The sequence below is a fragment of the Alexandromys fortis genome, unplaced genomic scaffold (genome assembly GCF_014885135.2).
Source record: "Alexandromys fortis isolate MF-2015 unplaced genomic scaffold, M_Fortis_MF-2015_v1.1 scaffold_101, whole genome shotgun sequence".
NCBI classification, from domain to species: Eukaryota; Metazoa; Chordata; class Mammalia; order Rodentia; family Cricetidae; genus Alexandromys; species Alexandromys fortis.
This window is the reverse complement of record NW_026067983.1, coordinates 3,959,440-3,976,347: the sequence shown is the minus strand read 5'-3', so window position 1 is coordinate 3,976,347 and position 16,908 is coordinate 3,959,440. Positions and strand designations below refer to the sequence as shown.

Below are 16,908 nucleotides of genomic sequence, written 5' to 3'. Positions count from 1 at the left end.
GAGGGAAATGGGAAACGGGGAGGAGGCGGTAATTTTTCAAAAAAATAAATAGAAAGAATATTTTGTAGGTTTGATTTTGCTAAATAAAAAAGAAATACCTGTCTGCTCTGTATAGCCTAAGGAATTAGCTACATAATCATGATTTTTTTTAATGAGTGAGTTTATTAGACTTCAATAAAACAAAGTAAAAGATAAAAAGTGATAGATAGATAGATAGATGCATAGATAGATGTTAGATAACAGCAAAACATAAACTGGACACTCAAAACATTCATCAGAAATTGACCCCAGAAGCCCCTTTAATGCATCCAGCTGGAGTTTCCTATCAAAGGACCTCAGGTGGAGCAGTGTATTCATTTTTCAGGTGAGGCTCCAGAAAGGATGAGCAGACAGCAATAGGATGCTAACGTCATTAAATTGGGGACTTAGACATCCATTCTGGACCAAGGAAGAACTTTTAAGGAAGCCAGCTGGAGCTCCATATCCCCAGAGAGCGTCCGCTTGGGTGAGGCTTCCAAGTGAAAGAGCACCAGCAACAGATAGAGAGAACAGTGTCATATGTGGCACTTACAAGATTCAGTAGAAACTGGCGGAGGAAGTGCAGGCTGTCAGCTGGAGTCCCAACTGAGCTTCCTCTTCATGAGTGAGTTTCCCATGGCTGAACTTGTGACTTCTATTTCCCATCAGAGGAACTCTTACATCTAGGGGTAAACAGCAACAGCATCTGGAGGAAATGCTTTGTCTCCAGGCTGTTCTCAAGGATACACTGTTTTACTCTTCAGGCTCTTCTCTACCTGTCCTGTCCCATAGTCAGCAGAAGCAGCCTGTCCCTAGACACGGGATCTCAGGACACTTGACACAGACATTCCTGCTTCTAATAGACAGGACAATCCCCCTGAGCCACCTTCCCAACGGTTCAAACAGTACATGATAACTTACCAAGGCAATATTCATTAATACAAAATTGATTGTCAGTTTCTAAGTCTATAAATATATGAATACATTATATTTTATGTAATATAGTATAGTTTAATATAGTTGATGATGCTATATATTAAATAAGAATCTATAATTGCATTTTATACATCTCATGCTGGCGTATTCAGCCTGGTTCCAGGGGATACGTGGGCTTAAGTGGTATGGCGGGGGAGTGAAGAAAATGGCTGATTCAGACTGGCAGACAGAAAAGCTAGGGTCAGGTGGTCTGAGGATTCTGAGGTAGAAACCTCAGCATTCTGGAACATCAGTGTGCTTATTCTATAGCGGGGAACAGAGAAGTGGGGTTACTGCATCCTTCTGGGACCATGAGGTGAGCTGTAACCTACAGATGAACAAGAAGACATGGTTTATGGTGTACAGCTGGGTCAAGGAGGCAGGTTGAGCTAATCTCAGTAAGAGTGGCTTCTGTATGGGAACAGTCTTCAAGTGGGAAAAGTTAGGGTGGACATTTTCTACTTACTCGTAGCAGTGGAAGGCTTTTCCAAGTCTCTGAATCTCAAAACAGGGGGGAAGCCTTTGCCCTTCCATCATGGGCTTAAGGGTCTAGGGTTTTTAATGGCCTGCTAATGCCAACACACATTTAGTCAGAATTTATAAACTCAGGGCTTTCTCCATTCCCTGTATCACATGTTTTAAATACTGGCAAATTACAATGTTATTAGTAAGTTAGATATAACATAAATGATATGTTGATATAATAATACACAGGCAGAGATCAATTATTTTTCACAGTTATATTTAGACATTGATACTTGCCAAATAAATTCTGAGCTCACCTGGAATCCAAAACCACCAATGACTACATATTCTGTTGTAGATACTGTCTTAGATAGTTGCATGAAAAATTAGTATGGAAATATGATTCTTCCAGAGTTTGTGAATGGCCTAGCAATAAGACCATAGCAGTTTAACTATTCCTTCTAGCCTTGGTATCTTTAACATTGTTGGTTATGGCTTGAATTGTGTCAGATTCACTAGATTTGTATGATTCAATGATAAGTCCCAGCATATCAGAATATGCCTCTATTTGGAAACTGGCTATTTTGGAAGGAGAGTGAAAACAGAGATGCATGAGTGGGTCCCAACTGAGTGTGACTGGTTCCCCTTACGACAAGAGGAGAATAGTGTGCATGCATAGAGAAAGAAGACAGTCTGAGAAAACAGCAAGTGGGTAGTTATGTGCATATCAAGAGGAGATAATTCATATCACTATTGCTGCCATGTTCAGATATTTGAGCCTCTAGAAGTGCGAAGAAATTGATTTTCTTTGCTGAAGACACTTTGTCTAAGTCACATTTAGATGGGGAGCCTTGACAAAAAGAGCAGGCTCTTCTCTCTACAGTTTTAATTTTGAGATCTTGGTATGCCGTATGACTTAAGACTTTATATCTACAAGTTTTACATGGTGAAGGGTATCACACATGCAATGATGCTCAAAGGACAGCTTTAGACTGTCAGCTTTAGTAGCAAGCACCCTTACCCACTGAGCTATCCCAAGTATTTTTAAGAATGACAGAAGCTTGTATAGAGTTTCACAAAGTTGAATGTATAATATCTTGTTTAATCCACATCATCCCAGAGACATCATTGTCTGTGTATTCCTTTCTTCCAATTACTTTTTCCTGAGTTCTCTCAGCTCTTTAAAATGGTGTCTGGATCAAATCCAGCCATTTGATTCTCAAGCTTATGAGTGTTTAAACAATTGCCTGAATATTGCACAAACTGTACAATGAGCAGTGTGGAATTAGCTTCATCAAGAGTGGTTAACACAATAGGTGTCTTTCACCCACACTCATCACAAAGCTTAGACGTGCATGTGTGGGGCTGTGTGTGAGTCTGTAGCCTCTGGTGTCTCATGGAGACATTTGCAATCCATCAGAATTAGACACCTCACAACAGTATTCTCCACACGATGTTCATTAAGTGAAGCTTCCTTCACTCACAACCTAAAATAATCTTGTTTGGCAGAAACAAACAAGAACAGTAGCCTGGGGTTGTTCAGGAAAGATTCCATCACAGAAAACAGAATGTGGAAGTTGTTAGTCTTTTTGCCTTTATGAGCTGTTATGATACCTTTTGTTTAAGATCACAGCTGGGGGAACTCAGTGCATCAGTAGTCTGAGTGCTGAACCCTAGATCTCGATGCTTTCTGTAATAAGCTTCTGTTAAAAAAAAAAAACTCTGCAGGAAGCAGACTGGAGTTTAGCATCCTCTCTGTTAGCAGAGCGTCTTCATAGTGTTAAAGTAGGGCTTCTATTTGAGGTTTACAGAGTAAAATCTATACTTAATAGTTGTGTTTAAAGCTTTATTTATTTATTTATTTATTTATTTATTTATTTATTTTGTGTGTGTGTAATGTGTGGCTACTTGTAGAGGCCAGATACATTTTGTTGTGATATCCCCCAAATGGTTTCTGGGAACAGAATTCTGATTCTCTGTAAGAGCAGCAAATACTCTCAAACCTTTGAGTAATTTTTTTTATCCCCTTATTAGGTGTTCTATGTGAAAGAAACATTTCTTGCTTAAAAGTGAATATTTGATGCAAAAGAATTCTTTCTGTTAATATATGCTTAAGAATTTTATGAAAATTTACTATTAAAAGGTATTTCAAAGTCTCAGATATAGAGATCATTACAAAGATCCCCTAAACTAATTTGTAGCCTTTATCTCACAAAACAAATGTGAAGTAACACCCTCACACAAGTCAACAACTTTGCTTTATTTGTATGTAGAGTTTCTCTGTGTCTTGGCAGCCACTACCAAATAACCACATGGAAACTCCTTATTAATTATGAAATCTCAGCCAACAGCTTAGACCTGTTTTTAGTTAGTTCTTATAACTTAAATTAACCAATTTCTGTTAATCTATGTGTTGCCCTGAGGCTCATTAACTTTATGTACATATTTTCCATTCTGCTCACTCCGCATCTCATGGCATCTCTTCTGGCTCTATACTTCTTCTTCCCAAGATTCTCTCTGCCCTCAAAATCCTGCCTAGCTATCAGCCAATCAGCTTTTTATTAACAAAGAGAGCAACATATCTTCACAGTGTACAGAAGGATTATTCCATAACATTCCCTCTTTTTGTCTAAATAAAAAGGGAAGACTTTAACTTTACTATAGTAAAATTATATACAACAAAAACAGTTTTCAAGTAAGAATTGCAGTAACAATATCCAATCCATTTGTGTATGGCAAATTTAGAGAAAATATTATCTATATAATCTCTGTGAGTCTAAAGTTTTATACCTAATTTACCTTTTATCATAACGAAGGAAAACTTTAAGCATAATTATTTAGTTTTAAACTCCATCAAAGCCCCAGAAGTATGTAATATTACCTAATGACGGGTACATCTTGTTGCTTGGACAGTCACCCAAAGTTCTTCCGTAACATTGGGGCATCCATCTTTGGTTTATAGACCTAGGATATCTGACAGGAATTTCTGAGAAGCAGGAATTCTGAAGGGCTCTCCTACTTTGTCTTGACAAAGTTCAGCACTCTCTGTTCTTTGTATCCTGCTGGTGCAGTTTTTACAGCATGCAGTCAGCAATTGAGGCAAGGGCAGTTTCTTTTTCAAATGGCTAGCTTTGGGAAAGCAAAGTCCATCTGAAGGTTCTTCAATGCCCATCACCCATTTCTGAAGCAGATTGGTGCTGTCAGCAGCAGACATATCTCACTGTCATGAAAAGCCTTAGGTTATTAAACATTAAATGCCATATTCTTTAGGTCTTTGAAGTGTTTGAAGATCATCTTTCTATCTAAATATATTTGTATTTGATCATGAAAACATACCTAGTATGACTAGATTTGACTATTATAAATGACTATTAACCTGTATTTCTTAATTATGCATTACATTTTTTAAAATGAATTGCATAAGTACAATACCCTAAACAACTGTAGAATCATACATGCAGTATAACACAATCAATTTGAAATTTGTTCCAATAAACCAAAATCCATACCAATGTAAAATATTTATAGATTAATAGTTGTTTTTTGGATTAAAGTAGATTCAATAATCTACTCTTTTTACCTTATCATTCCTATATCATTTCCCCCTTTCTTCCTTTAGAAAAAGATTTTTGAGTTTAACTCTTTTGTTTAACTTTTTTCGACTATGACCAATAACAGTTTGTAATCAACAACCTTAAACAATGACAAGCATTTATAATCTACAAATTAACAAAAACCAATCCATACCACATCTTTTGGGAATTTAGGCATTGTGATGTCTGTGGGTGCTGGTATTATTGGGGAAAACTTGAGAAAATCAGAATAAGTTTTAGATCTTGACTGGAGTATTCTGTGAGGCTGGATCACCTCAGCTAGCAGCTTAGATGTTGTTCTGGATGTTGGATCACCTGGGCCATCCATTTTTATTGGTGTCTGATCCCCTTGCTCTGAAAGTAAATAAACTTTTAAAGGTAACATACATATCCATATTAATAGAGGTGCAAACTGTGCATTGTCCACTAGTCAGCCAAAGATGACTTTTTGTTTTATGTTTGAGCTGGTAAAATATATCAAACCTCATCCATATCAACCTGAAATTAGTCCAGAGCCTCTCATTTCCTATTAAACAAAAGGTATAAAGACTTAATCATCAATTTTCTTACTTGTTTGTTTAGTTTTTACGTTCTATTTGAACTCTTTACTTTTCACTTTTGTGCTGTGAAAGGCATGCTGAAATTTGCTATAACTTTATTTTATTTATTCATTTCATTTATATTTTGAATGTAGTTATAACCTCCCCAAATTATTTATGTGCCACTATGATACACAAATATCAGAAGCTGTTTCCAGTTTGTAATTTGCTAATTCTGTCATTATAATTATACATTTTTGTTTTGATACTTTTATTACTAAATTTTCTTCTTTCTACATCAAAATTAAAATTCTTACTTTCTTTGGAGTTTTTGTGTTTATTTTTTAAAGTTCAGTTTTAATCATGCTGAATCTGTTTGACTTTTACTACTTCATATTCTCTATAATTATGAAATTTGATTTTTCAATTAACCTCAAAAATTATATTTAACTTGGTCAATAAAACTCTAATATTTGTTAGTGTTAGCAATGGGTTTTGTTCCAATTTTGTAATCTGAGATCACTGTAGGCAGAGTTTCTCTGTGCCCCAGCAGCCTCTCCTGTTGTGCCCACATCACGGGACCCCCAAACAAGACCACCACAGAACTGGTATCTGATGCAAGCACACTGAGGTTTATTGATTACAAGTTAGCTAACTCGGACCATAATCCAACACACTGCTGCAGTGGGTTTGGGAGAAAGGCCCTGAGCACTCGGGGTAATGGGTTTTTAAAGGGGAAAACTGCAAGCAGGGTGGTACAAGCCTTGGCGTTTAGGGGTTGAGTAAAAATATTAGGGTATAGGGGAATTTCAAAACAGTGGTTAATCAGATACCTTAAAGGATATTTGGCCCAAGCAGATGTTGTTTGGATATCTTGGTGGGTCGCGTTGCCAGGGAAGGCTCAGTTTCTTGTGAATGTGTATGGTTTTGCTGGGCTGCGTTCACTCCCCAGTTAGGTTCTTTCTAAAGTGGAGTTCTTTCTCAAAATGGAGTCTGTTCTGCTCCTTCACTCCCTCATAACCACACGGAGACTTTTTTACTGATTATAAAAGTTTAGCTGATAGCTCAGGCTTGTTACTAACTAGGTCTTACATTTTAAATTAACCCAGATTTCTTATTTATACTCTGCCATGTGGCGGTACCTGTTTTCCGCAAGTTCATCATGCTTCTTTCTGTGTCTCCTCGTGACTCCCCAGACTCGGCTCTTCTTCTCCCCAGCGTCCTCCTTGTCTAGCTTTCCTGCCCAGCGATAGGCCAGCCAGCTCTCGATTAACGAGTGTGTGTGTGTGTGTGTGTGTGTGTGTAGGTAAATACATATACTAAAATTTCATGCATTACAGATTCAAGGTGATTGTGTTGATGACACTCTCATTTGCCACCCATTTCCACAGAATTTAAACTTTGTAAATCTTTACAGAATTTTTTTACAAGGGAAGCACTTGCTGCTTGGAGCCTGATTATTTTGTAATCTGATTATTCACAGCTTGCTAATTTGTAATTGGGCTTTAACAACTAGAAAACCTCCAGATTTCAGAAAAACTAATTTACTTTTTTCCCCTGTGGTTAATTGTTGTGTTCACACTCAAAACAGTGGAGAGATGACTTCTAGCGGGCTTTGTGCAGTGTTCTGGAACCAATAAAACATATTATTGATCACCTAATGAGAAACACCATGCTCAGGTAAACTTACTGTGTCTGGGCAGGGATACAACTGATCCTTCTATTCTATCCCGAGTGTCACCTGCCATCTTACTCAAGCCCACAGCTACACAGCAAATGTGCCTTAAATTAGGCTGGAGGAACCAACAGGGAGCTTTGTTCGAACTCTTACCCTCTTCCTTTCCCACAGAGATGCCCGTTGCTTCCAATTTAGCTAAAGATCATCAAAATTAATTATGATTGAATGGTATCAAAATTGAAACAAAGTTAAGTCACTTTGAGTCTCTTTAAATTAGTGAGTAAAGTAATATATTTCTCCACTTTACTCTGTAAGTTTGAAACAAATTGATCAGATAAGCAGATAAGCAGATTGAATTTGCTGATTTAAAAACTATAGTTTGCAGAATGTGTGTAGAAAAGGGATATTGCGGAAGGAAATTGGCTTGGCAAGGTCAAAAGGAAAAGAAAGGAGGTAAACATTTTTATTTCATTAGAAATTTTGACCAGCATTTTTAAAATGTAACCACTGCAGTCTTATCATAATTGGGAGAATTAAAACAATGAAAGAGATTTATCTTCGTCTCTTCAAAATGCAAAGTCTCAAAGGCCCGTGTACACACAGTCGAGTCAGTGGTCTCAGGCAGAAAAGTCTGCCATGTCTGTGGTCACTCATGTCACTATGGTCTCTGCTTTGAAGCCACCAAGTGTTGTTGGGCACTTTTGCTACTTTGGGTTTCCTAGAGTAACAGAATTGCTGGATGAATATGATTTATTAAGTCAGGTTATACAATGTGGTTAGTAGTAGTATCCAGCTGACACCCAAGAGACGGAGAGGTGGTGGCTAGTTGCTCTGTCCATGTGACTCGGTGCCCAGCCATCCCCGTCTAGCACTGAAGATGTCCAGGGTGTTTTGGGAGCTACAGGCACAGTCTACACTTAGCCTGGAAATGATTATTCTCATACAACAACGTAAATCAGGTCAGTAGCAAGATGAATGTCCAAGCACAGAAACGGAGAGCAAGACTCCCTCCACCCTATCCTTTTTCGTGGGCTGGTCCTGGAAGGTGAGCCTGCGCTTTGGGTAAATTTTCCCACATCACTTAAGACAATCAAAACAATTACACTGAGGTTTCCTACTCAGGTGACAGTAAATTTTGGCAAACAGAATATATTGTACTTTTTCAATAAAACTTAAAAATCTTAAAAATTAAATTGATAAAATTAGAAAAAAATGAAATAAAAACAGACACCATACTATACATGACATGGAGTTGGACAAAAGAATCTGTTTACACATATTCCAGGATATTAATGGAATAGAGCTCTGAACAGTATCTCACTGGTGAGTGAATGTTCCTGTGTGGAAAAAGTCATGTATTTCTTTTGCTTTGTTAAATTACATTCTCCCATCTACACAGGGACCAATCATTTCAATCCTTTTCTGAGCCAGTACCTGAGGGAAAAATGACCAATCTCTGGAGTCTCTTGTGACTAGCATAGCACAGGATGATATAATGGAACTAATTAATTATTACTTGGAAAAGATACAATTTAAACCTAAAACCCTCTTGCCATTTTCAACAAAATCTCATCTCTCTCTTCTTTTCTGTCTCTGTCTCTGTCTCTGTCTCTGTCTCTGTCTCTTTCTCTTCATATATACATATCCTGGCTGTTAGATATTGACTTTAAATGGATAAGAACACAAGAAGAACACATGTGGAAATGTACAATTTATATCATGGAAAGTGAGAAGGAACAGTATACTGAATTCATCATACCTGGTACAATTTGTAAACATTATTTACAATGAAGTAATTTGTAGCTTTGGTGCCTGTCCTGGAACTAGCTCTTGTTGACCAGGTGGGCCTAGAACTCACAGAGATCTGCTTGCCTCTGCCTCCTGAGTGCTGGGATTAGGCGTGCACCACCACCGCCGGGCTACAATGAAGTAATCTTTAATGAAAAGTGGACAAGACGCTTTTGTGAGCAATGCGAGTCAATGCTCTTAGTTAGATACATAAGCACATACATCCTCATACTGTAGATGTGGGAATAGACAGACCAGGGTTTTAAGTAGATTTATTTGGATAAGAAAAGGTTTCTGTGGGCTGTATGTGAAGAGGATAAAGTTAAGAACAAGGGATTCAGAAAACAACACTTTTGAACTTTTTAGTAGCACCATACTGGAGACTGCCATCTGCTCTAGAAATCTAGCCAATGATAGCACTAATATCTTCTGAAATCATGCCATAAACTCTTACAATGCAGCCACTAAAGATTGTTTTTAAATAAATAAATGCTATTTTTTACTCCAAAAATATCTTTTTACCTGATCCAGAATCATATAATCTTGTTTTTTCTCTGTCTCTACAAAAGATACACTAGTCTTTGAGAACATAATCTTGAAAAATAGTCTGCTTAGATCTTAAGCATGAACTGTGATTTACTTTTGTGCACACTGACTAGTGTCTCAAATTAGTGTTTAAGGTAGAATAAAATTTCCAGAGTTGTTGAGATTCTGGGAGAGGTAAATTTGTAAAAAGTAAAAGGTTAAGATGTAAAAAGGGCTGGGCAGTGTTGGTGAAAGCCTTTGATCCCATTACTCAGAGGCAGAGACAGGTGAGTCTCCAAGTTCAAGGCCAGCCTAGTCTACAGAGAGAATTCCAAGACAGCCAGGACTACAAGAGAAGTCCTGACTTGAAAAAAAATGTAAAAAGGAGTAAAATGCAAGTGGAGAAAGACATTCTCTAGGAACAACTTGTTGCCTGTTTTTCGCTCTTTGGTCCTATGACCTCAGTGTTACTGTGCAGCAGGTCTATGGAAAATCCTAGAACAAGAAAGATGAAAAGAACCCTGGGATGTATGAGGCATCTGATGCATGCATTAAAGGCAGAATATTCTTTCATTTTTATAATATGTGTAAATAGGTATCCTTCTGTGCTCCTGGGTAATGAATCTATGAATAGTACAAGTGAGCATTATGTGGCCAAGCCTTGATTTCTTAATAAAAACCGAAAAGAATTACAGAAGATGATTCAGAGTAAGCCTCAAAATATTTGAGTTCTAGTAACCCTACTGTACTTGTTCTATGGGGACTGCATTTTCTACATTTGCTGTTAGATAATAAAGACGTCAGCATTTCTCTCTGGCAGGGATACTTTAGGAAATATTAAACAGTATTAAAATATTTCTCTAAAAGTACATTTGATATGTAGCTTATTATACAAGAAAAATTGTGTAAGAATTACTTAAATAAAATGTATATAAATTCATTTTCGAAAAATACAATCTGGTAGAGTAGCATGTGAGTGCTTATTTGCCTGCCTTAATGACTTTGAAATACATTTATTTATTTATTATATTTACTCTATGTGTCTTTTACATCATGTATCTTGAGCCCATTTATTTCTTCATCCAATTTGCATCTGCCATCTACCCCTGCACACCCCCAAATAAAACAAAATTTAAGAGAAAAAAGAAAAACAAAGTAAAATTAAAAATTAAAAAAAGTAAAATACTTTTTAAAAATCTTATCATGGATGCTTCAGTGTGACGGAGTGAGTCATGCTGCAAACTCCTTTGTCCATTTATCTTTACTTGCTAATGTTCATTGCAAAGAGTTATTGGTCTGGTTCAAGGCCTCTGGTTTCTACTACCCTATTGATACTGGGCCCTCCCTATGGCTCCTCTTGATATCCTGTTGTCGTAGCGACCCTACAGCTTTGGGTCTGTAATTCAGGCCCTTTATGTGCTCCAGCAGAACATAGGTAGTTTGGATGATGGGGCCAGGCCAAGTCATATCCTTGGGTCTGGGCAACTGTAGGGTTGGTCTGCCGGATATGAAATGGGGAATCTTCTCCCATGCTCACAACTTCACAGGGCTGGCTCACCCACACCTGTGCTAACAGGGCTGACTCTATGGTGCTGTCCTGGCAAGGTATAGGGCCTGCTCTTCCTAGTGTTGTAGTTGGTGGGGGTCAGGGAAAATTCTCCCACTGAAAGAAATTTTTTAAGGATGAAATTTATTAAGTCACTCATGATGCCATGGTGTAGGAGTTCCTTCTGTTTGTGTGTTGCCTTCGTTGGTTAATGAATAAAGAAATTGCCTTGACATTTTCATAGGGAAGAACTTAGGTGGGTGGGGAAAACAGAACTGAATGCTGGGAGGAAGAAAGCAGAGTGAGAGAGAAGCCGTGGATCTTCTGTCTGAGATGGATGCTGGTTAGAATCTTCCCGGTAAGCCACTGCCACGTGGTGATATACAGATTAATAGAAATGGGTTAAATCAAGATGCGAGAGTTAGCCAATAAGAGACTAGAGCAAATGGGCCAAGCAGTGTTTTAACTAATACAATTTCTGTGTGGTTATTTCAGGGCTAAGCTAACCGGGCGGCCGGGGCAAAAAGCAGGCCCTCTCCCTGTAACAATGCCATGCTTAAAAGGCCATTTACGGTCATCCTGCTGATGTAAGAGGGAGAGCACCAGTGGTATCTTCAGCTAGTGGATTTGTTTGCATGCATAGGACCCAAACATAGAACCAACAATGTATGGAATCGGGGAGGCTTTCTTGTACCTAACAGAAATATCCTTCAAATACAGGTCAATACTGAGACCTAGTATTTCTAATTGGCAGTTTAAAAAACTTGAGGGCATGGCTGTGTAATCCAGATGTTTCTTGCTAGAAGCATTGCCATGCCAGCCTAGACACCTCGTGGTTCTGCTGGCTGTAGATCTGGCAGGATTTATGGTACATATACTTAACTTTAATCAGTTTCCACATACAGCATGATCAAGGGGAAAGCCAATTATATAGTCACTTTTAAAGAATTCTAAAATGTTATGAATATTAATACTTTTTAAATATTTGCCTACACTTCCATTGTACCATGTGTTCCTTGGGAAAATGGCCTTGCAGGTTCTTCCCTGGTCTGAGGCAGTCTCTTCACCAAATGTATCAGTGTTTCCTAGGCACTAATTCCTTCAGTAGAATTTAGTCTTAGCTTTTGGGAAAGAGCTCATTAGTACTGTTTTCTCAATTTCTCTTTCTGTTATGCCTTTAAATTTCATTGATGGGGAGTTTAAGATGTAACAGAGTGGATGAGATATCTATGAATACCTCATTGGTTAAAAATCTTCATGTGGTTTTTAAAATATATTTAACAATATTGGAATAATGAAATGGCAATTAACATCAAGTGGTTTTATTTTAGATATAATAATTAACATTGCCATAATGTTATTTCAACACTGTAGACATAACATACTTTGTGTTTATGTATTTTCAACACATACTTAAAATCAGCAATAATAATCCATTATTTAATCATGAAAATATTGACACCATTAATGAAACCTTAGCAACCACTAGGAGGAGCTGAGTACTTTATCAAGAAGTGAGATTTATAACTTAAAATATTGAGTAACACATTTTCAGTAGGTTGCACTTCAGTTTGTTGAAAATACTAAGTGAGATAAACTGAATGTCTTGAGCATTAGCAATTTCGGAAAAAAAAAACATCTAAAACATACACTTGATTTTATTCTGACCTTTTAGCTCCCAAGTTATTGTAAAGTCACCTGAATTATTCAGGACAGCACCTCTGGCTGAGCTCAATTTGGGATAATTAATAAAGAAATTGTCTAAGCTAGGAGTCATGAGGAGGTCTGAGAAAAAGACCACATAGCAGACATAAAGAAGCAGTGAATATAATAAGGGAGGTGCCAGGTGTAACTGTCTGAGTGGGGCATCCTGTAGAGTGGCTGCAAACAGACAGGGGAGGGCTTGTGTCCTTTCTTCTCTCTTAACCCGTGAGCTCGGGAAGGCTACACTTGGGACCGCATGATGTGAAGCACTTTATTTATCATCTGCTCTTTTCATCTTTGTCTCCTTCTGTACACAAAGTTATATTGATGTCGGCAAATTATAATTGATGAAAATGTTGATGCATGTTTAAGACAAGTGTGGCACTTAATATACTATCATACACAAGCATGCCATTTTACTCATATCATACATAAACATGACATCTTATCCATACCACTGTATACAAGCATGGCACTTTGACCACACTGCCATATACCAACATGACTCTCTCACAATATACAATACACAAGTGTGGCACTCTTTCCACATCGACATACCCAAGCATCCCAAAGACAATCAGTTCATTTTTTGCCTTCACTTTCATAAATACGTAGCTGTAGGTAGAAAGTTTTATGGATATGTGTGTCTCTGTGCTTGTGATGTCTATATGTATTTGTGTGTATGCACATTCATGCACAGATGTGTGTGTGTGTCTCTGTGTTACAGAAGTAAGGGTTTTGTGTCTTCCTCTATTTTCTTCTTCTTAGTTGTCAGATACAAGATCTCTCACAGAAGCTCATCAGTGCTGCTAGACTGGCTGACATTGAGCTCCAGAGATCTATCTACCAGCTCTGGGATCACAAACATCTACTACTGTGTGACGCTTTATGTGCGCATTGGGGAAGCAGGTCACAGAAGCACACGCCTGGAATATGTATCTTAAAGTTTCTCAGAACTCAGATTCATCAAATATATATACTAAGTAAGCACACAGAAATTGTTTTAACATTAGAGAAGTGTAAATTAATCCACACGAGAAAACATTGGCACTCTTATTAGTAGCTTGTTATTTTTTGTGTGAATAAGTTTTCTAATTTCTTCATTTACTAAGACAAATAATATAATCATTCACATTCAAATTTTTACATGGGCATATAAACTTCACTTATCTTTGGTAGCCATTTAAGACAATGTTAATAGTTTTTTTTTTTATATAACTGCTAAACAAACCAGTGATACCCAAGACTTTCCAATTTGATTTTCCAAAGTATATGAACCATTTTACAATCACACTAGAAATGTATAATTCTTCTGCCTTTTCAACAGCCAATATTTCTAAATATGTTTATTTTAAATTATAGCCTATATTAATTTCTTATAGGTATTTAACAAGTTACCAAAAACTATGCAGTTTAAAAAATGTACTTTCTGACTTATAGTTCTGGCCAGAACGGTGTAAGAAGGTGCCCCATCTCAACTAGCCAAGCTGGAATCATCTTGAACAGTTTGTAACTGAAAACTGATCTTAAAAGTGGTGCTATCAGCATAATGACATCATATCGCCAAGGTGGAGTCATTGTTGAGGGGCCCCATCTTCTTCCTGGAAACTTCAAAGATTACTGCAAGAAAATTTATTGTTCACTGTAGAAAACTTAAACATTATTCATATAGACATATATATGTATACACACACATATATATGTTTTGTCTATGGTACAAAACATACCATGATAACAGTAATAAATATGGGAAGAAGTAAAATTTTTTGAAAGCAGAGTTTTGATAATAGAAGCCCCCAACTTTTATGTTTCTTCTGTCTCATACAAGGCGGTTCCTCATATGAGACAGAAACTCTGAATTTTTCTTTTAGCAACATGCTTGGATTTAGAAAAAGATAGCCACGGTCCAACTTCAAAACCAGCTTTGATTTTTAATAAATGGTGACTACAATTATATATATGTCAATAAGCTCTTATCCTGCAGAATATATTGATATCATAAGTTAGATTTATCTTTGCTTGTTGATTCTTTCTGGATAGTTAGTTTCTTTTTTAAGCATCTAGATGTTCAAGGTCTCTTGACTTTTCAAAGATAGGCATTTTCCTGCAAAGACAGGAACAGAACCCTGCCCCATCCCTTATGAGATTTCCTTACAACCTGAAGGAATGTCACCTCTGTAAATGAGTTGTTAATTCTCTTTTTCAAGAAGTTTCTCCTTTTCCAAACAAATCTTTATAATTTTGATGGTATTTAGAGACATATGCTAGACCCATGATGGCCATAACTTCTAATAAATGTGTGATTACCAAATCAGCCTTTTCTGAGCTCAAGGCAGTTGCCCATTGAAAACCTGAATAGGTGTCAATGGTGTGGTGTACCTATTTTAACTTTCCAAATTCTACAAAGTGGAACACATCAATCTGCCAGATTTCATTCCTTTGAGTACCCTTTGGGTTACTGCCTGTAGGTAGTAATGTTTGGTTATATAAAGAACAAGTAGAACATTTCCTTATAATCTCAGCTTTTTGCCATGTAATAGCAGTCTTTTTAAATTTAATTTTATTTATTTATTAAAAATTTCTGCAGTCTTTTTTTTTACAAAACCTTTGCTGTTGACATGATGTATTTTATGAAATTCTGAGGCCTTCAGCACATTTCCAATCAATAATCAATCAATTTCTGCATCACCTTGTCCTAGAGAAGCTGGCAGACCTGTATGTGACAAGATATGTGTTATGTATATGGGACAAAGTCTATTCCTGATTATATCTTGAACTTGCATGAATAATGAAGTCAATTCTATATCATCTGATGTAACATGAGGTCCTGCTTGTTGGGATTTCTGTCCTGCCCAGTTCCCCACAGCCGGCAAGTCCCAAAGAAAATCACACAGAGATCTCCATTAGTTATAAAACTGATTGGTCTATTAGCTCAGGTTTCTTATTAGCTCTTGTAACTTATATTAACCCATTATCCTTATCTATGTTAGCCATATCTTTTCTCGGTACCTTTTCTCAGTGGGGCAGGTCACATCCTGATCAAAATTAAGATGTCATCTTAGTTGGTTTTTTCTTTAATGAGTATGAAGTTTCCATCTCCATCTCTTTCAATTAATTTTGTTTTGAAGTTTATTTTATTTGCTATTAGGATAGCTAAACCATCTTTCTTTCTAGGTTCATTTTATTGGAAAGCCTTTTTCCAAGCATTTATTCTGCTATAATGTCTATCTTTAAGTTGAGGGTTTTATTTTTTGTATGCAGCAGAATGACTGACCTTGTTTTTGTATCCATTCTGTTAGCTTGTATCTTTTTATTGATGAATTGAGTCCAATGATATTGAGATATATTGATGAGCACTGATTGTTGATTGTTGGCGTTGGTGGTGGTAGTGTGTGTGTGTATTTTCCTTCTTTGGATTTTACCAATATGGGATAATCTTTTATCTCAGTTTTCATAGGTTTAGTTAACTTCTTTGGATCAGAGTTTTCCTTCTAGGACTTTTTGTAGGGATGGATTTGTGCATGTATATTGTTGACATTTGACTTTGTCATGAACAATTTTACTTTCTACATCTATGGTGATAGAAAATTTTTCTGGGTATATTAGTCTGGCCTGGAATATGTTGTCTCTTAAAATCTGCAAGACATCTGTCCAGGCCCTTCTGGTTTGCAGAGTTTCCACTGAGAAACTCTTCAGATGTAATTCTTACAGGTCTGCCTTTATATGATACCTGATCTTTTCCCCTTGCACCTTTTAATATTCTGTCTTTGTCCTGTATGTCTAATGTTTTGATTGTTGTGTGATTGGAGGATGCTTTTTTTTTTTCTGATCCAGTCTATTTGGTGTTCTGAAAGGTTCTTGTGGCCTTTATGGGCATGCCCTTCATTAGGTTAGAGAAAATTTCTTCTATGATTTTGTTAAATATATTTTCTGGGTTTTTGTTCTGAGATTCTTCTCCTTCTATTCCAGTTATTCTTAGCCTTGGTCTTTTTCATAGTATACAAGATTTCCTGGATGCTTTGTGTTAGGGGCTTTTTTAAACTTAACATTTTCTTTGACCCATGAATCTGTTTCTTC

At 36.9% G+C, this 16,908-nt stretch overlaps 1 long non-coding RNA gene across 1 annotated transcript in view; it reads left to right on the top strand.

Annotated features, from left to right (window-relative positions):
• The window catches only part of LOC126511523 (uncharacterized), a 172,043-nt gene that overhangs the window by 113,817 nt on the left and 41,318 nt on the right, over positions 1 to 16,908 (top strand). The gene's annotated exons all lie outside the window — the stretch shown is intronic.